Genomic DNA, 21,738 nt, shown 5'->3' with positions numbered 1-21,738 from the left:
CTTCTCACAGTGAGGGAACCACCAGAAGGTCCTTGGAGCTGGATCTCAGGCTGAATGATGGGGGTGGAGACACTTCTTCAGGTGCACTGAAGCTGTATTGAGGCTATTGGGTAGATTCTCAAAGTTTGGGACCAGCAGGGTCAATGGGAGTAGACATAGCTCCCACTGCAGCCCATCTATGCTTGCTGCCATTTATCAAAAGAGGGTGGAGGCAAGTAAAGTACAACCCTTGAAGAAACTATTGCAGTAAGGAGGGAATTTGCCCTGAACCCCTAACACCAAATGGTTTTTCACTCTCTAACTGTGATCCTAAAATACCTAGATCTTTCCAATCTTGAGGCCCTCTTGAAACTCACTCCACTCATCAAAGTACCAGTTTGCGAGAGCAGAGATACAAATCACAGAGATATGTGAGATGTATGGCACCATCAGCCACAAAGTAATAAGATCATTTTATGCACTCGTGGAACATGCATTTTTGAAGAAGCAGTTCTGGCACATTTAATAAAACATTTCTTTGTTAGAGTTGCTTCTCCATTTTTCACATGGTTAATATTAAAATGTAGCTTTGGAATCAATGTATTCTTAAATAATTCCCAGCCTGCTAAGTAGACATAAAAACATTATATCTACTGTAGACCAAAGTCTCCTCTTAGTTTCCACTGTTCTGAGTGCTGCTGGAAAGCAGATCACAAAAGTTAGCTAGGTGGTTGTAGGGTTATTGAAACAACCAATGCTCTTTTTAATTTGTCTCATACTTGCTTGAGTTTACCATCCTAGGCAATTTAGAAATATTCTCTATTGGCCCATGCCCAAACAGTTCACCAATATGTACCTAAACTATGTTACAGTGTTTCTCAAATTTGCATAGAGATTGTTCACACATATTCAGAATTACTTAATATTACACCACTTTGTTAACCATTGTCTGGTATCCCATCACTTGTTGATTCTGAACTAAATTTATGAATTATCTTCATTGAACAGCATTGGGTTTGATTTGACATAGTGTGGCATGAAAATTTGTACATGTTAAATAATCTATGCTGGCTGGTTCACACATGCTGAGCAGCTTCGATAGTGCCATCAGAATATCTTAGTTCAGTCTTCTCTAACTGGTGCACTTCAGATGTTTTGCCCCACGGCTGAATCATGGGCTGAGTTAGATCTAGGTGCTAAGTCCTCACTAATTCATGTTAGAGAACCTGAGTAGGAGCTATGGACTGGTAACTGCCAAATGCATTCAAGAGAAGGCATGTATTCATCATGACAGAGTGAGATCCAGCTGCTATTTTCTTTTTACATGGAATAATGTTCCCCCACCTGCAATGGCACAGCCTAGGAAGACACCACCACATGCTGTTCCCTGGACACTGGAACAGGCTCTTTGCTTCTAAATATGCTGTGTGCTTTGCCTGGTGTAAATCATACCATTACCATTGCCATGAATCCCAAGCTGTTGTCAGGCTCAGCCATGGGTGGGCAGACTGAGATGGACAATGAGGAGGATGAAGAAGAGATGGAGGGTGAATGACTGGAATTTAGGCTGGAGGAGTGATTACCTCCCCTTTCTCTGTCTCTAGCAGCTCTGGATAGAGAAACAGTGATTCCAGCTCTTTCCCCACTCTTGTGAAGAGGACAGCCTCAGAACCAGGTGACAACTCCACAGGTAACCCATGTTGGAATTCTGCCTGGTCAGAGGAATGTGCCACAGCATAGGCACCGGCAGATATTCCTTGTCGACCTCCCCGCTGCTCCACTCTGCTGATAAGCAGCCGAGGTCTCGGCGATTCTTCTCAGATGTGTGAGAGGAACACACCGTTCTTCCTCTCTCCCCTTTGGTGTCCCCCAGGGAGGGGAAAGAAGCAGACAGAAACCTATTTACATCTTTTATTTCTGTCCCTTACATCAGTACAGAGAAACATGTCTGCACTCAACAGCAGTAAGAATAAACTCCACCCATGTACTTCCAGTACAGGTCATATGACACACACACTGAGCTAACATCTGGTGCTCAGTACAGAATGGACTGCCCCTTTGTTCCCATGGCAACAGTCACAGACTTCCTGTTTAGCTTTCCAGCCACAAGCAGCTGACTGAGCTGCTACAGCCTTTGCTTGCTGCAGCTTTGGTGCTTTAGAATAACATACTCCCCCTAAAGTATCAATGCGTGCTGCAAGCAAAGCGTCATCCAGAGAAGAAAACAAACAGTTGTTATACTTATAACATTCCCCTGTTGTTTCAGTTCCACCCTTGGAAGTACCCGCCATTGGTTTTACCAATGTACCTCTCTGGTTGTGTGACTTCGTCTCTGACTCAGACACAGCTTCAATCTGTCCTTGGTCGTTTACAACAGCAACAGCTAAGTTAGCAAACTCTTGTGAATACCTCTTGGGTGGTACACCCTTCGTTGCTCTCTCAGACCTACGTAAGAGGTGCTGCTCTTCTTTGCTTTCTGGTTCAGCCTCTGAACTCTCTGGAGAACCAGTACTAAGCTTCATCAGTGGTTCATCCTCCTCTTCTGAGGGTCTAGTCATTATGTGAGATTTCTTCTCAATGACTGTGACAACTGAGCTGTCTGAGCTATCGCTGTCATCATCAGTACTACTGAACTCAATAAGATCAAACTCACCATCATCAGAATCATCTGCAGTGGGAAATGTGTGAACAATCACTCTCTCCTGTTCAGGAGCACTCTCTAGAAATTTTGTGAGAATCACCTGACCAGATTCAGACAAAATTACTCTGTAGAGACCTTTTTCATAACCCACAAAAATGCCTCTGGCATTCTTTACCCCACCTGGAGCTTCTGTTCTCACATGAGACCCAAAAACCTTGAAATGGGCAACAGAAGGTTTTCTGTGGAACAGTTTCTCAAAAGGAGAACTTCCCAACTCTTTTGAAAACTTTCTCAACCACGTATAACAGAATGACATCAGCGACTCAGCCCAGAATTCATTAGGCAGGTGTGAACTTAGCAATTGTGCATGCATTCCCTTTTGCAATTCTTTGTTCACCCTAACACAGACACATCTCTTCCAAGCTTCTTCGGAGCTAGCAATTTTGTGTCTTATCCCTTTCTTCTTCAGGAACTTCTGGAAAACCTGTAAGAGAAAAATTGGCTTCTCATCTGTGCAAAGACAATCTATGTCAGCATCATGCATATTTTTAACTTTGTCACAAAACTCTTTAAACCTTTCTAAGGCGTCTTTTGGTCTCTCCAAAAGATAAATCCAGACAAAACCTGTGAAAGAATCAACACATATTAGGTAATACTTTGCATTGCCTCTAGAAGGTGCTAGAGGACCAATCACATCAGCATACACCTGCTGAAATGCTCTGTTGACCCTCGAGGTCACCTTCTTGGTGTTCTCCTTGGTCAGACCTGCAAAAGAGATCACGTTAGAATCACAAGAATTACATTCCATGTAATCACTTTGATCAAAAGTCAACAAATACAGTCCATCTTTCTCTTTGGCAGAAAGATACAGCTCTCCATCTTTGTAGATCTCGTAGTTCACATCATCATAGGATAGTTTTAGTCCCTTCTTGGCGATCTGCGAAGCGCTGAGCAGATTGAACTTCAACTCTGGAACCAAATAAACACTGTTGATAGTCAAGTTCAGACTTTCAAGATACACAGTCCCAATTCCGGTGGCTTCCAGCTCTTGACCATTGGCTAGTTGTACAGTGAAGCTTTGCTTCTTAAACGTCGAAAATAGTCCTCTGTGTCCTGTCATGTGAACCATGGCTCCAGTATCAATGACAAAGAAATTCCCCGCTTCTGGTGTGGCTTTTAGCGACATCAAAGCCTTTGCAGTCTTTGCCTTTGGGATGGTATGACCTTTGTCTGACGCCTCAGACTTTGTGGAGCTTCCCTTGGCTCCTCTGTTCTGACGTGGCTTCTCGCAGTTCCGCTGAAGATGCCCAGTCTGGCCACAATTGTAACAACGGACAACGTTTAAAGCTACAGCATTTTCTCCAGTAGCAACAGCAGTGGGGGTGTCAGAACTCCGTTCTTGTCTCCCCCTGTCCTTGACCTCCAGGGCGGCAAGTCTGTCATGTTCACAAAGAACCACGGCAAAGACCCTCTCCGAAGTCAATTCATTCGCTGGGAGGGACCCCAGCTGACTGGCAACGGTTTTGTAAGTCCGATTCAGGCTGTTTATCACCATGAAGCAAAACACTTCCTCCTGCAGACGGAAATTACGTTCCACCATCTGTTGACGCAGATATTTCATTTCCGTCAGGTGCGCTTGAACATCTCCATCAGGGGCAAGCCTCAGGTTGGTCAGCTTCTCAAAATACAGCAACGCTGAAGAACCTGCATCTCTCTGATGTGTCCTTCTCAGCGTGTCCCAAACATCTTTCGCGTGCTCTAAATTTTGTATATGGATAAGCTGCGAGTCTGACACACACAGAATTATAGCCGTTCTGGCCTTCACATCCTGTGACTCCCAAGCACGTGTTGGTGCTGCTGGAATGGGGTTCTCAATCACTTCAAACAGTCTCTGATTCTGCAGGAGGGCCTTCATCTTAATAGACCAAGATGCATAATTGTCATTGGTCAGGAGGGATAGAGAAGGTAAACATCCCTTCTTTGCATCCATTTTGAGTCCTTTCATTAACTCTCAAACACAAGCCTCTAAAATCCAAAAGCTGGTTTGTTTACACTCTTGCCACCTGGCAGCTCTTAACGCTAGCTGTGTTGGAAAGTTCCAAGAGTCTGTAGTCAAAACATTCCATTGTAACTTTCACTTCTCCTCTCTGAGACTCAGCCTTCACTGTTCAGCTATCTCGAGTAACTGGCCGGCGTTGCTTAGCAACAGTGCATTCCTTCCCTTGGACAAGAAACCACAAGAATGTCTGGAATGCAGGCCTCTTCTAACTTGAGCTGTTTTCCCATACGCTGCTCCCCGCGAAGCAGAGAATAACTCAATCTGCATTCACACTTTTAAGCCCGAAATCTCATACCTTGGGCTCCGTTGCTTTGGCTGTCAGCTTCTTCTGGTCAGCGTCTGGCTGCAGAAGATCAGCTTGCTCACTTCAGTCTTCCATGGAGCGATGAATACAGTAGCTCTGCTACTCCTTGATGCAGACTCCCATGGATCGAAGAAACCAGCAACCGGCATCTGCTACCACTGTTGGAATTCTGCCTGGTCAGAGGAATGTGCCACAGCGTAGGCACCGGCAGATATTCCTTGTCGACCTCCCCGCTGCTCCACTCTGCTGATAAGCAGCCGAGGTCTCGGCGATTCTTCTCAGATGTGTGAGAGGAACACACCGTTCTTCCTCTCTCCCCTTTGGTGTCCCCCAGGGAGGGGAAAGAAGCAGACAGAAACCTATTTACATCTTTTATTTCTGTCCCTTACATCAGTACAGAGAAACATGTCTGCACTCAACAGCAGTAAGAATAAACTCCACCCATGTACTTCCAGTACAGGTCATATGACACACACACTGAGCTAACATCCGGTGCTCAGTACAGAATGGACTGCCCCTTTGTTCCCATGGCAACAGTCACAGACTTCCTGTTTAGCTTTTCAGCCACAAGCAGCTGACTGAGCTGCTAGAGCCTTTGCTTGCTGCAGCTTTGGTGCTTTAGAATAACAACCCATCCATAGAGATGCAGTGCATGCCTGCAAACTTGACATAACCACAGGGCACAGGAATTCCATGAATAAGCTTCCTTCACCTTTCAAATCTTTGCAGATGGGTATGGGAACCTGTTGAGACAACTCCATAGGTCCATAGGTCCAGTGCATGTGGCCATCCTATTCTACTAGGAGCTTTGAAGCTGCTAGAACTCTGTCTGCTGTGGAGTGTTTATCCTACTTTGCTCCATAAAGATATCTTCCTTACTTCCAAGTGAGAGCCGGGACAAGAATCAATAAATATTGAATGATCAAACTTTTAACTGTTGAGTTGTTGTTGTTTAGTCGTTTAGTCTTGTCCGACTCTTTGTGACCCCATGGACCAGAGCACGCCAGGCACTCCTGTCTTCCACTGCCTCCCACAGTTTGGTCAAACTCGTGCTGGTAGCTTCGAGAACACTGTCCAACCATGTCATCCTCTGTCGTCCCCTTCTCCTTGTGCCCTCCATCTTTCCCAGCATCAGGGTCTTTTCCAGGGAGTCTTCTCTTCTCATGAGGTGGCCAAAGTATTGGAGTCTCAGCTTCAGGATTTGTCCTTCCAGTGAGCACTCAGGGCTGATTTCCTTAAGAATGGATAGGTTTGATCTTCTTGCAGTCCATGGGATTCTCAAGAGTCTTCCCCCAGCACCATAACTCAAAAGTATCAATTCTTCGGCGATCAGCCTTCTTTTATGGTCCAGCTCTCACTTCACTTACAGGAACAGAATTATTATTTGAGGCTGCAATCCTAACCCCACTTGCTTGGGACTAAGCTCTATTGAATTCAATAGGGCTTGCTTCTGAGTAAACATGGTTAGATTGTACCATAAACCTCATTCCAGGGAGTGACTGCACACAGGGTGACTTTGCTCAGTAATGGATGGTCCCAGGAAGCAGAAGGGAGATAGAGTTGCCTTTCCCTGCTGGCTATCACAAGATTGCATGAGGTTCAAAATGGCCAATACCTTTAAAGGCCTTGCCCCACAAGACCAAGGGCCATCATTTTGCTCTGCAAGCTTTACACACACACACACACACACACACACACACACACACCTGGTGTTAGAGCCTCATTGAGCTAGCAGACAGGGCTAGAAAGGATCTTTTCCCTGTCAACCTCAAATGCCCATTGATGCCCTTTCCTTCAGTGAAATACAGCTTATGCCAAGGGGCTGACAGGACAATCATGTCATTCACAGGTCAAAGAGGGAGACGCAAGGTTAATGTGTTTATTAAGGAAAGGGGGGGGGACCAAGGAAACTCAGAAAGGCAACTTCCCCAAGTTGCTTGAACTGGCATGCAGCTCCTCCTTCACTCTCTAGCCTTCTGAGTAAGGGATCCTCCCCTGTAATTTTCTGCTACAGCAAGCAGCAGGAGCCTCTCTCTATGCCTGTCTGGCCTGTTGCTCAGCAACATCTAACATCCTTCGCATTCTGGGTGTTAGTGGGGCTGGAGAGCCTTCAGCAGAGAGGCTATCCTGGAGAGATGCAGGGTATGGCTCTCCTCTGTCATCTCTATTGGAGCCTGCATCCAAAATGGAAACCTCATCACCCTGCCTGTGTTGGACCACCTACCTGCTTCTGCCTCACCATGATTTCTCATGCTTCCTGCTTCTAGTACCTACCAGCTTGTCCCCTCCTCTGAGGCATGGCCAGTATCCCACCACCAGGATCCAGAATCTAAGTCATCTTCTTCTGAGGCCTCCCTGGGTGGCTCTTAGGAAGGCAGCTCCCACCACTCCTCTTCATCCAGCCAGTCCTTGACAGCTTACTTCTGTTAGGCATTGCTCAACTTTGTAAACAGGGCAGGTTCGGCAAAGTAAGGGGCCTGGGAGGAGGATTAGTCATTATATGTCTTAAACTTGGACTAGGGTCTTTGCCTGGCTGGAATCTCTTACCCTGATTGCCCAGTGGGACCCCGGATTCTTGGCTTGCACCACAATAAGCTTCAATGCTGGATAACTCAAATGGGGCACCCAATCCCGGTAGAGTGTCACTACATCAGCAAGGGCTGAGTGAAATGAGCAACTGATCCTTGCCCTACTGCTATGTCAACCCAGCTTACCTTCTGCTTGTTGATAAAGATTTGGCTTGATTATCTTGAAAGACCTACACTGGCTTCCAGTATGTTTCCGAGCACAATTCAAAGTGTTGGTGCTGACCCTAAATCCCTAAACGGCCTCAGTCCAGTATACCTGAAGGAGCGTCTCCACCCCCATCGTTCTGCCCGGACACTGAGGTCCAGTACCGAGGGCCTTCTGGCGGTTCCCTCACTGTGAGAAGCCAAGTTACAAGGAACCAGGCAGAGGGCCTTCTCGGTAGTGGCACCCACCCTGTGGAACGCCCTCCCACCAGATGTCAAAGAGAACAACAACTACCAGACTTTTAGAAGACATCTGAAGGCAGCCCTGTTTAGGGAAGCTTTTAATGTTTAACAGACTATTGTATTTTAATATTCTGTTGGGAGCCGCCCAGAGTGGCTGGGGAAACCCAACCAAATGGGTGGGGTATAAATAATAAATTATTATTATATTATTATAATGCCTGGTGTCTGTCTCGTTTATTTCACCAATCTCAAGGGATTATAAAATGTGCCTGCTGTGGAAAACTGTGACTTGACAGTGAATATGCACATAGATTTTTTTGAGGAGTTGGGATACCAGACTTCCCAGGGCAAGCAATTTTAGATTGATAGAAAACAGCAGCTTGGATTTATGAAATGAATCACTTGCTTACACAACTACTTGTCTCATGGAGAAAGGTATGAAGTGAATATTTTGAAGAAGGGGGAGGTAAAAAGAACCAAACAGAGCTAAAGTGTTAGGAAAATGAAATGCAAGATCCAAACTACTCAGCAGATAGCTTTTCTTCAGTTGCGGAAAAGCATCATCTTATCTGGAGGAGAAAGGAATATGGACTGCCAATTGTACAATCTGTCACACACATCAGCAGTGACGCTACTTACAGGAAATGTGCAAACCCCAGATGCATTGCATGAAGACCAAGACAAAGAGATTGCTTTTTAAGACCCATTGACACAAACAGAAAGCTTGAAAATTGCATGCTGTACTGGACAAACAGGAAATTGAATTCTATCTTGTAGGGCCAGCGCAGCATCAAAGAAGCAATAAATTGCACTTTATGGAAAGGAAAGTCTTCTCATCTAATAAATAGTAATGTGACAGTTCAGCTGTTCCTTGGAAAAGGGAGTCACTGCTGGCAGAAATGTGGGATCCAAATAAAGAGCAAAAATTAAAGCTGCCTCCAAATTCTGCCTAAGGGAAATGTGAAACTTCCCGTGGAAAATGTGAGGAAATTGCTTGAATGCGTAGAATATGGCTTTTATTTAAGCCAGGTGTGGGAAATCTGTGGCCCTCCAGCTGCTGTTGAACCCTCAGTTCCTATCAGTCCCAGCCAGCATGCCCAATGGTCAGAGACAATGGGCCTTATAGTCAAACAACACATGTAAGGCTATAGGCTCTTCATAGAGCAAATATTAAATTCTTTTGAAGGGCGAACATCTCTTGATAGCCACCAAGCTCTGCCAAAATCACATAGAAAAGTTGCTAATCTGTCAAGAAAAGCAATAGTCATGATTGCTTTGTATAGGAAAAGTGTCAGGCCCAATCACTGTCACATTAGAGGATCTTAGAGACAAAGGACATATTACGTTGGAATTCCATATTGGAATTCCCAGAGTAATTTGCTTTACTTTTTTCAAAAAGCATCCATGACTTACTTATCTTCTTACATTTGCATCCTGACTTTCGACTGTCATGGATCTCATCCGGTTTACATTTCAGGGTTGTAACAATTATTGATATAATATAAGTGAAGGACTTTGAAAGCTTAAAAAATTGTTTTATAAGTATATTATTTGTCAGGAGTTCATGGTATCTTTCTTAAGTACCTCCTTGATTAAAAGACATCATGACCTGGAAGTCAGTTTCTCAGAATATATATATATTCTGAATATATATATATATATATATATATATATATATATATATACACCGTATTTTTTGCTCTATAAGATTCACTTTTTCCCTCCTAAAAAGTAAGGGGAAATGTGTGTGCGTCTTATGGAGTGAATGCAGGCTGCGCAGCTATCCCAGAAGCCAGAACAGCAAGAGGGATTGCTGCTTTCAATGTGCAACGATCCCTCTTGCTGTTCTCGCTTCTGAGATTCAGAATATTTTTTTTCTTGTTTTCCTCCTCCAAAAACTAGGTGCGTCTTGTGGTCTGGTGCGTCTTATAGAGCGAAAAATAAGGTGTGTGTGTGTCTGTGTGTGTGTATATATGTGTGTGTGTGTGTGTGTAAAGGTACCCCTGCCCATACGGGCCCGTCTTGCCAGACTCTAGGGTTGTGCGCTCATCTCACTCTAGAGGCCAGGAGCCAGCGCTGTCCGCAGACACTTCCGGGTCACGTGGCCAGCGTGACAAGCTGCATCTGGCGAGCCAGCACAGCACACGGAACGCCGTTTACCTTCCCGCTGGTAAGCGGTCCCTATTTATCTACTTGCACCCGGGGGTGCTTTCGAACTGCTAGATTGGCAGGCGCTGGGACCGAATGATGGGAGCACACCCCGCTGCGGGGATTCGAACCACCGACCATGCGATCGGCAAGTCCTAGGCGCTAAGGTTTTATATTAAAACTATGGGACTGCTCACCATTGCTCTATCTTTGTTTGGGATCTCTTGGTGTTTAGCATCAGTACTCACCATTTGGATAAGATACGAAACAGAAATTCAAAAATAATGCAAATTACAGTATCTGATGCTTGGCTTTTTTTTGGAAAAGATAATTGCAGTATTTGTTCCTTGAAGTAAAGCTAATTAGAATCCTTTTGAATGCAAAAGTCACAGCCTCAAATGCAACTGTTGGATATCAACCCAGAAAACCAGGGATTAGCAGAATTAGCTCATTAATAAACATGCTGTTGATCAGCAGCACAAAACACTGAAAAATCACGTCGCAAACAAATTTTGGAATCCTGGAGTATTACAATCAAAGTAACAGAACATATATTAATCCCTTTAATCTTCTTGGCATGAAAAGGTGCAAATTTGCTCAATTAAGCAGGATCAATATTTTATGAGAAGAGTTTTTAAATTATGCAAAATTAACACACAAATTATTCTCCTTAAAAACATGGTGTGCATATTTGTTTTCTAAGCAGGAAAACATATATCATGTGAGGGTCAAGAACGTGGAGAGGAGGCACAGTGCCCGTGTGCAATGAAGCCGTATAAAACTCAGTAGAACCTGGTTTTCTTTGTCCTTCATGCCAAGATTGTGTAGGCAGGACAGGATCTACGTCCACTGCAAGCTGATCCCCTACCTGGCACATGACGTGCACATGACGTCATGTGATGCCGGGTCCCCCTCAATGTGGGGGACAAGTCGGCGGCGCCCCTACTCAGTGTGTATCATAATTCCAGTTTCTACTACCTAAGGTTCAATTTCCTGTTTGCCCTACTAACACTGAGCTGAAGTATTTAGGCCAGATCTTTTAATCATTTGAGGGTCTATGGCAAAATACCCCTCTATGCTTGCAATCTTCAATTAATACTTGCCGTACTGAGAGGAAAAAGCCACTAGAGGGTTAATGTGCTCATTTCCAAGCACAATTCAAAGTGTTGGTGCTGCCTTAGAAAGTCCTAAATGGCTTTGGCCCTGTATACCTGAAGGAGCGTCTCCACCCCCATTGTTCTGCCTGGAGGTCCAGCGCTGAGGGCCTTCTGGTAGTTCCCTCACTGCGAGAAGAAAAGTTACAGGGAACCAGGCAGAGAGCCTTCTCGGTAGTTGCACCCACCCTGTAGAACACCCTCCCATCAGATGTCAAAGAAATAAACAACTATTTGACTTTTAGAAGACATCTGAAAGTGGCCCTGTTTTGGGAAGATTTTAATGTTTTATATTTTATTGTGTTTTTAATATTCTGTTGGGAGCCACCCACAGTGGCTGGGACAACCCAGTAAGATGGTGGCTTACAATGAATAATAATAATAATAATAATAATAATAATAATAATAATAACGGGACAAAAACAGTCCCTCCCTAGTTGTCTGTTTTTCTTTATGTTTCCTCATTGCTTCTGCTGTAAGCAGTAACAACTGATGTTATTTGCGTATCAAGGCCCCTTGACCACCCAGCTCCCTAAGGTGTGAATAACTAGACAGCACACAGCATATTGGTTTTTGGGATCAAATAAGGCCACAACTTTATTGGCTACAGATGTGAGGTTCTTGCCATAGGCATTGTGGTAAGCAATGGCCCATGTCACTCCCACCTGCCTGCTGAGAATGTTTCTAAGGGTGAAGCCAGCAAGGGGGGGGGGATGCCCCATGACCTATGTCAAATTGGGGTGTCCCACAAGCAATCCCCATTGGAGGAGTGGTATGACCCTAGCCCCCATCTGGGCATCAGACAGGAGTGACTCCTCCCAGATCCTTTTAACAGGATACTATTACCCATGGAGGGAAATGCGGAGGCTACAACCTCCCCTCCAACCAAAACTGGGCTTACCCAATGCCTATCCACATTACAAAGTTGTGATGATTGCTTTGAGGTAGTTGTAAACCCAAATGGTGGTGCCAGTTAGCTAAGTGGGAAAAATTCCTGCCCGGCCCCTGAAAATATAGGCGACCAACATTGTCCAGAGCAAGGTTGTACCATCCATGAAAAAAACACACCCTAATTTGAGGGTGGGTGGGAGAAGCGGGACTGTGAGAGACTGAAAGGCTCCACAGGCTGGGCATTTAAACTTCCGCTGGGCATGGTGCCAAAGAGCAGCAATTGGTGAGTTGGTCTCACGCCGGCCAGACTGGCCAAAATTTATAAGATCAGACTGGAAAAGAGGGAAGAGGATCGTTTATGGATATGGGATGGGAATGTGGAAAAATTAGGAAGTTTGGGGACATTATATATAACGAACTAAAAAAGATGTTTAAAATCCCATTCACAAAATGACCAGAAGCTTTCTTATTAGGGATAATGTCAACTGAAATAAAAAAAGAAGTAAGACCTCTCTTTATGTATGCAACATCCACAACCAGAATTTTAATTGCAACATATTGGAAAAACAAAACTATACCTACAAAATCAGAATGGCAAGTTAAACTATTAGAATACCTGTGAATGGCAAAAATGACAGGGAGGGTAAGAGGGTATTCGATGCAAAAAGTAAATCAAGAATGGATTATATTCAAGGAATATCTGAAAAATTACTGTGACAGCAAAAACCTCCTGGCAGATCTTGAATGAGTGTTGGAATGTACAGATAATATATGTAAATTTAATGTTTCAATTTAATTTTTATTAAATTTTTATCAAAAAGTTTTCTGAAAATAATACAATAATATAACACTGTGTAAAATATAACAAGTATAATTTAGCTTTTTTTGAGAACTTTCGGAAGTCTACTTTAGGTCTTTTTAAAAAATTTCTTGTATTCTTTTTAATTTTTTATTATATGGGACAAGATAAAAATTGTAATATAGTATATTGTTGTATGATTTTGTGAAATATGTTAAATAAATAAATAAATAAAACTCCTGCTGCCATTGGCCCATTCAGTGGCAGGAAGATGATCTGGCCTGTGATAGGCTGGTTTGCCACCCACAAAGCTGCCCGCCCAATAAGGGGGGGAAACAGACTAAGTAAAAAAATATGCTTTACAGTTTATAGCTGTGCCAGTGTTCAATGAGAGGCAACAGGACTACTCAGTAACAATGCTAGGGGTATTTTTGTGGGGGGTTGGGGCTGGGGGAGGTATGTAAGGCTGTCCCCATAGGCTTTTGTAGCACAATTGAAACTGTATTTAGGGTGCTGACAATTAGCTATGTAATAGCAAGGAATTAAACAGCTTATATCAAAAGCAGTGGTACATACAAAAGAGATTCACTGCTTAGAAGACAATGATTCTGAAGCAGAAAAAGGTTAATTAATAATAACCATGTAAATCGGAAAATTAAAAGAAATGAATTAAAAGCAAAGCTTACCATCATTAAAATAAACTGATAACTGGTGACACTGATCTCCTTAAGTCCACAAGGGTTTTCTACCATTGGGGAAATGTGGTGTGTGTGTGTGTGTGTGTGTGTGTGTGTGTGTAAATATCTCCCACTATTTTTTTCTGTTTCTTTTTAAATAGGAGGTAACCAGTTTTATCAGCCATGGAGGGAGTTTGTGGGATAACTACATGGCCAGTTCATCCTGTCTGGTGGTAGGACGGACCCAAGATATATTAGCCTGCTTCTCCGCAAACTCTCCACCTCAGTTTTTGCTGCACCTCCCATCCCTCCATAAATAGCTTCTAATTTGTGGAGGGCTGGGTAGGAATTTTGTGAGTAGCCCTTAATTGGCCTTTGGACCCCCTTTTCCCACTAACTTCATACTGCTGTGAGTTGTTCTTGTTACAGTGACAATTTTTTTTTGGTTTAATTGGCTTTAAATTCAGGCAGAAAAGAGAATGTTAAGATCTGGTGCTGTGATATCTATGGAATTATTGGGTTGGGACATTCTTGGGTTGTCCAATGCCTCATTGGCTTAGGGAACTTGAGGGTGTTGTTTAGGCTTGACATGTACATTTGAGCGAACACTGAATTGCCGGGGCCACAGTACTCCTGTCAGGTTGCATACCCAAGACTCTCATTGCTAGGAAGAAGAATTTCTTCCATACTTCACAGTAGGCCCATAGGCGCAGCCTGTAAACATACCCAGAAGTGAGGAGCAAATTTATCCCTCCTACATTAGGGATAAATTCTCAGACTGTGTTTTGTTTGGCTAATCAGATTGTTTATTGTTTGCAGAAAACATTTTGGGGAATTTAGCACTAATTGCAAAGTATTTATTCCCCACACAGAGGTTGCAATGGGTAGAAGTGAAACTAATAAGCTTGCCAACTCCAAAATCCCTTCAATGGACCCATAAGGCCTCTGTTTGCTTTTACCCTTTGGTGAAACAAGCTGATCCTTTGGGACTTTCCATGGTGCTGAAACTACCAGGCTGCCATGCCTGTGTGGATAGATTAGAACAATAGCATTATCCGAACCAGTTTCTCTCAATGGGGCTGCTGATGACAGTGAGCTTTATGTTGGTGTACCGCTCTGGGCATCGTAACCAACTTGGGAAAATACCAGGCAGCTGCATTCTTCCCCCTCAAGCACCTCTTGGGATGATCCATCACTCCTCTGCACCGATGCACTTCTGTGACACATATCTGAAGATATATGCACACAATACTGTAACAGAGTCCAAGCAGAAACTAGGCACAGAGGTGTAGAATCTAAGCTAATTTTTTATGTACAAGATCAAGTATTACAGAAGAAAGGAAACATAGTCCCTCTCTCCTTCTTCTCCAAGAGAGAACAGAAAATGCAAATTTACAGCAATAACGGAACAGTGTAACTGAACTTCCGTTCTCATGACTCCAATAGTATGGAATGTCGACACAGACATGTGATGAAAACAATCACACATCAGCAGTAGAGAGAATGAAATCCCAACACTTTGGGTGTGCTAATGGCTGTGATTTTTTCACATCCATTGAAATTTTACTGAGCTGAAGTGGGATTCAACCGCAAAGAAACTGCAAACATGCCACTCAGGCCTGAAATGGGCCTTTAACGTGACACTGACATCAGCATCAACATGCACACACAGCTCCCTGTTGTATCTTTCTATAGAATGTCTAGTGTTTCATATGAAACACTGGGTGAAATCAACCTGAGTCTTCTTCCTAGAGGAGCTGGGGTGTGGGAAAGATGCTCCATTGAAGTTGGGAGCAGCATTGACATTGAAATGGAAAAGCTCTGAAGACAACTGGTAGCAGCATGACCCATGGAAGCAGGTACAACCCAGCGTACTTGCTCCATCTGCAACTGACAATATGTGTAGCATTACAAAGGTGCTTTGTCATCTGCCTGTTTTCTGTCACGGTAATCCATGAAAATGGCTTTAAAAATGGTACAACTGTATTTCTGGAATATCCAGATTTAAGCTACTTATCAGCATTGATTTCACTTCAGTTCCCTGTGGTTATTATTGTTAGAAGGAAAGCCAGTTTTAAATCCCCTTTTCTTTTCATCAAAGAGGGTGCAGGGAGGAAGATGTTTAAGCATATGTGTGGCTTGCCTCGCTAAATGAAGCCATTATTTTTTATACCAAGTATTATTAGACCAATTAAAGTCTTAATCACACCAGTTAATCAGTTAACGCTTAGCCTTTTCCTGTATCTCATCTGAATGCTGACCCCCCCCCCCACTCCCCGAACTAACCTATTACTCACTGAACAATGTGCCTATGGAATGAAAAACACCACGCAGAGATGGTATTTCAGCTTTATTTAAAAGAGTTCTAATCTAACGGAATACTATGAAAATGTTAAGGAACCAAACAGCCAGGCTCCTCAGCTGACTCTTTCCTGAAACGCATGGAAAGTCTACTCAACTGAAATATAGTCATTAGTTCTTGCAGCAGGTGGCTGGAGGTGAGCAACCCAATCTCGGAACTTGTACTCCTTTGGCCGGTTGAAATCTGGTACTGCCACAGCTCAAGATGGCAAGGTCTGTAGATCAGAAGAATTTGGAACAGAGCTGTGTGAACAATTTTTACCCGTGTTTCAGCTTCCACAGAGGGAAAAGTTGCTTATCATTGTGCTGAAGTAAATTAATAGGCTCTGCACAGGGGCGCAGTTTGAAATGCCGTCCCGGGTCAGATGCACAGTTGTCGTTAATGCATGCTTGCATGTAAGGTCAGGATGGAGCAGTTTATATACCCATTGAAGTACCTTTTTTAAAAAAAGCCTGTTCAATAGGTTTTCTGCATTCTGTGTCATATAATTAACTGCTAAAGATCCTGAGGTTCATACATTAGTAGAACACAGAGATTTGAAAGAGATACTTCAGTTTAGCGCTGTGTTTATATTTTCAGCTGGTTGTGGGGGCATCTTTAGGGAGACCATCTAAAGCAGTGGTGTCCAAACTTTTTTCAAAGAGGGCCAGATTTGATGAAGTGAAGGACCGTGAGGGCTGACCAAAGGGCCAACCTTTTTTTAGGGTTGAAGTTGTTGAGCTTTCTTTAGGATTTCCCCCCAGGAAATAAACAAACTTTGGACATGCCTGAGCTAAAGGAAATTACCCTGAAACCTAGAGAAGACCCAGAGAAATACGGGTGAAATTATTCACGGGGGGAGCATAGCTCTTCTCCCCCCACAAGTCATGCATGAAAGGGGTCCATCAGCAAGCATTGTGAGGCCAAATTAGCACAGCTGTCTGAGTGACACCTACACATGAGTAGCTGCTCAAACATAGAGGTCCCACATGATCAGTATCCGGGCTATATGCCTTGTTGTGCTGCTGCTCCAAGCAATGTGGTTTCTGGCATTACCCATAACTCCCCTATACCACATTTTCACTCTATACAAGATGTACAACACTGAGCTGGGTCTCTGATGATAATGTTTATAATTTCTCTTATTCCTGCTGCCATCATATAGATTCATAGAGTTGGAAGGGATCCTGAGGATCAGCAATGCAGGAATATGCAATTGTCCCATACGGTGATTGGACCTGCAACCTTGACATTATCAGACCATGCTATTATTATTATTATTATTATTATTATTATTATTATTATTCCCTGCCCATCTGACTAGGTTGCCCCAGCCATTCTGTGTGACTTCCAATGTATACAAAAACATTATAAAGCATCACACATCATGCAGAGCTGCCTTCAGATGTTTTTTAAGGTTGCATCTCATCTCCTTGACATTTGATGGAAGGCTGTTCCACAGGGTGTGTGTTATCAATGCATATAATACGTACAGTGGTACCTCGGGTTAAGTATTTAATTCATTCCGGAGGTCCATTCTTAACCTGAAACTGTTCTTAACCTGAAGCACCACTTTAACTAACGGGCCTCCTGCTGCCGCCACACCGCCGGAGCCCGATTTCTGTTCTTATCCTGAAGCAAAGTTCTTAACCTGAAGCACTATTTCTGGGTTAGTGGAGTGTGTAACCTGAAGCGTATGTAACCTGAAGCGTATGTAACCCGAGGTACCACTGTATCTGAATATTTATAGGGTGAATATTTCACCCCAATGTGGCCAAATATGAGGAATGAGGTGTAATATGATAATGTACAACAACACAGACACAATAAATGATGGTTTTATGCTTCCTTTTTGCACAAAAGCATCAGGTTTCAGGAGGGGTTTTTCTGTTCCTTATTGGTTACTTTGTTATGTATTCAAACATGGACAAAGCAGTACCAATCCTATCCTAATAAACCAATTCTGCTTCACATCCGGCTGCAATTTCCACACCCACTCCCAAACCCAACTCTCCACTGACTCTAAACCAGGCATGGCCAAACTCGGCCCTCCAGCTGTTGTGGGACTACAGTTCTCATCATCCCTGACCACTGGTCCTGTTAGCTAGGGGTGATGGGAGTTGTAGTCTCAAAACAGCTGGAGGGCCAAGTTTGGTCATGCCTGCTCTAAACCATCTCCCACCAGCATTCAAACCCCCTTTAAACTTCTCTCCCAATCACCACTCACTACCAACATTCCCAATTGTCCCCTTCTCCCTCTTTCTCTACCTAACGTTTACCTTAATTCCTCTAATAGACACTTAGCTTAATTACATTATTATTAAATATGCATACAGTGTTATGTACATAAACACTAGAACATCACTCAACATCACATGCACAATATGTGTAGCATAGGAAAATGTGAAGGGAACTACAGATACAACCTGTGTAATGTCAAGGAATGAGAAAACTGGGCTAAAAATTAAGTCTGGTAGGCATTCTCTGCTTTTGTTTGTTCTTGCAGTGCCAACTTTTTAAATTCCCCATGCTACATTAGGTCCCAAACTTGTGTTTTTAATGTAATGCTATTTGTGTTCAGGGGGTAGGGGGTAGCAAGAAACCCTTGGTTTAATAGTATGCAACTGGTTTAATTATTGATAAAAGCACTGAGATAAAGAGAACATTTTTCTCTGCCTTAAGTATCATTACAGGAAACAGCAAGGCTTTTTTTAAAAAAAAGAAAGAAAGAAAGAAAGAAAAGGAAATTACAAGCAAACGATTAGTCCACCATGGATTTGTGCCTTTCAAGACATATTTGATGAATACGAACATAAAAACAACTGGCAAAGATTTGTGAATAAGAGGGCTGCATTGTACAGAAATTGAGACAGATGGCTCTCTCTGCTTCACATCTTACCACTGGCTCTTGTTTGATTTTCTCATTTTCCTAACCACTTTGGCAATGTTCACTCCGTGCGGGGAAGAATTAAATATTAGAGGAGTTATGTCCTGTAATAAGAATTTCCTTCTTGCTAAGAGTTCTTTGATCTGCCTTAGTAGCCTCTAGCTAATGCGGCATCTCAAGATAAGTTTCCCCCAGCAATGATTTTTCTCATTGGAAGGCAAACATGTGATGCACTCAAGAGAAAATAAAATCAATCAGGCCTCTACTGCTATGAGGGCTGGGAGTTTCCTTGAGGGATCCGAGTTTGGAGAGGAAACATTCTGAGTGTGCTCCCCTCCCAGGGCCTGGAGGGACCAGGTAAACTTGTGTGTGCCCTATCAGGCTTAGCTAGTGCATAAAATATTACGAAGCTTGTGTTTAGAATTACAAAGTTGCCAAGCTAACTCTGTACCAGTACAGGTGAAACTCGAAAAATTAGAATATTGTGGAAAAGTTCATTTTTGTGATGATCATGGCGTACAGCTGATGAAAACCCCAAATTAACAAGCTCAGAAAATTAGAATATTAAATGAAATCAGCTAAATAAGGACTGCAGACAGAGCAATATTGGACCTCTGAGAAGTAGAAGCATGCATATGTACTCAGTACTTGGCTTGGGCCCCTTTTGCATCTATTACTGCCTCAATGTGGGAGCTACATCATGAGCTGGTGTTGGTCCACTGCTTCATTAAGTCCAGGGTCAACGCAGCTGTACTCCATGATCATTGCAATTATGACAAATAAAGACTTGACATATCTCGTTTTGCATGTCATGAGTCTATCTCATATATTAGTTTCACTTTTTAAGTTGAATTACTGAAATAAATGAACTTTTCCACGATATTCTAATTTTTCAAGTTTCACCTGTAGCTTTGTTGTTGTTGTTGTTGTTGTTTAGTCGTTTAGTCGTGTCCGACTCTTCGTGACCCCCATGGACCAGAGCACGCCAGGCACTCCTGTCTTCCACTGCCTCCCGCAGTTTGGTCAAACTCATGCTGGTAGCTTCGAGAACAGTGTCCAACCATCTCGTCCTCTGTTGTCCCCTTCTTCTTGTGCCCTCCATCTTTCCCAGCATCAGGGTCTTTTCCAGGGAGTCTTCTCTTCTCATGAGGTGGCCAAAGTATTGGAGCCTCAGCTTCAGGATCTGTCCTTCCAGTGAGCGTAGGAATAGCTACTTATCGCCGAATCCTCTACAGCTTACTTGGATGTAATGTCTACTGAGGTTCATGGGACTTACTCTCAAGTAAATGTATTTAGGATTGCTAGTAACCAGGCAGGCTGTTGCTTCATATTTACATTCATAATTAAGTTGGTGTTGTTTTTTTTAACGAGTGTTGCTTCCTTGTAAGCTTGCATATGATTGCAGCCATATAATTTGATTTAATGCATACGAGTCGACTCCTAGGGGCTTCACCTTCGCCGCCGCCCCCCCCCAATAAAATATTTGAGGGGGCCGGACCCCTACAAAGTTGATGGGCATTGTCATTCACATGGTGTGTGCTGCATCATGTGATCAATTAATTATGTGGGATGGGTCTCACCTAGCACCCCATATTTTTTTCAAGTTGGCACCCGTGATCCGATGTGTTTGTATTTGGAAGTAGACCCCGCTTTACTTAAAGGTCCTGGCTCTCAGGTATGGCTGGGGGAGAAACTCAATTCAGTACACATTTAGAGCTGAATCGATCCATTTTACACTTTCTGAAACCAAAAACCACACTATATTTTGGGAAATTGCTTGCCAAATTCTGTACATTTGACAAAACTACAAATAAAAATGGCTTTGTTAGGGGAAAACACCGGCGAATTTTCAAGATGATAAAAAAACAACACCCACGAATTGCGACAGAATGTGGCTTAAATGAAAAATGGCGAGAACCAATATTAATAGATCCTTCCATCCCTATCCTCTGGTAAGTATGGATAGGATTGTATCCTTAGTAATCTTCATAGCATCTACCAAAGCTTCATTTAGATTCAAGCTTTCTTCTACAGATGTGCCCCCCCCCCACCAATATGTAGATAGCAGATATGCAGTACCAGTGGTTATGAGATGGAAGAGGTGAGATCTGCATCTATGAGCTAAAAGTATTATATAATGTTTATTAATTGGTAAGTTCCATTCCACATAGGTTTACCACAAAAGTTTCTTGGAAGTTTCCTATCTGCAGCTTCTGCCGGTGTTACCCCTTCCTATTTGATGCATCTGGAGATCGAGTGGTTAATTATCCCTTAATTAGTCACATTCCTTTAGCCCTGTGGGAAGGGGACTTCACTAATTCTTTTCTTTGCATTCTTCTACCCTTTACATTTTGTATAAGAGAATAGCATATGCTTTGATAAACAGCATGAAGCAGCTCTCCAGAAAGGCTAACTGAAAGGCAATTAAGGGGCACTTCTTCACAAATTTCCCTAGAAACACTGAACAGGGAACATTAAAATGGGCAGAACCTGAATATCATCAAGCTTTTATTTTGCCAATACAGCTAAAATAGTGACAAGGAAGCAGATTATCAAAACCACAAGTAATAATGTCTGGGGGTGGTGAGCAGGACAGGGAGGGCAACACAGAAAGAATTGGAATGCAATGACTTGCGCTGATGCACTGATTCCCTGTTAACAAGCAAAAACGAAGGGAGTGATCCTTCAGCAAGATCTGCTGGGATCAGCAGCTTAGGATGTAGTAGATCTCCAGCTCAGCCAGGCTCAGCAGACATGAAGTCTCTGACCCCACTGAAGATATGCTACTGCTGCACCATTTGAGTTGAAGCTGGCTGAGCTACAGCTTGTGTTGTTTTGGTTGACATCTGTCTGTCTCAAGAGACAATGGAGGGCACTTTTGGG

At 43.1% G+C, this 21,738-nt stretch overlaps 1 protein-coding gene across 1 annotated transcript in view; it reads left to right on the top strand.

Annotated features, from left to right (window-relative positions):
- Window positions 1-21,738, top strand: part of LOC310842950 (uncharacterized protein) — a 579,207-nt gene that overhangs the window by 238,008 nt on the left and 319,461 nt on the right. The gene's annotated exons all lie outside the window — the stretch shown is intronic.

The sequence above is a fragment of the Podarcis gaigeae genome (genome assembly GCF_964106915.1).
Source record: "Podarcis gaigeae genome assembly, chromosome: 4".
NCBI classification, from domain to species: domain Eukaryota; kingdom Metazoa; phylum Chordata; class Lepidosauria; order Squamata; family Lacertidae; genus Podarcis; species Podarcis gaigeae.
The sequence above is the reverse complement of the archived record's forward strand: the minus strand, read 5'-3'. Positions and strand labels throughout refer to the sequence as shown.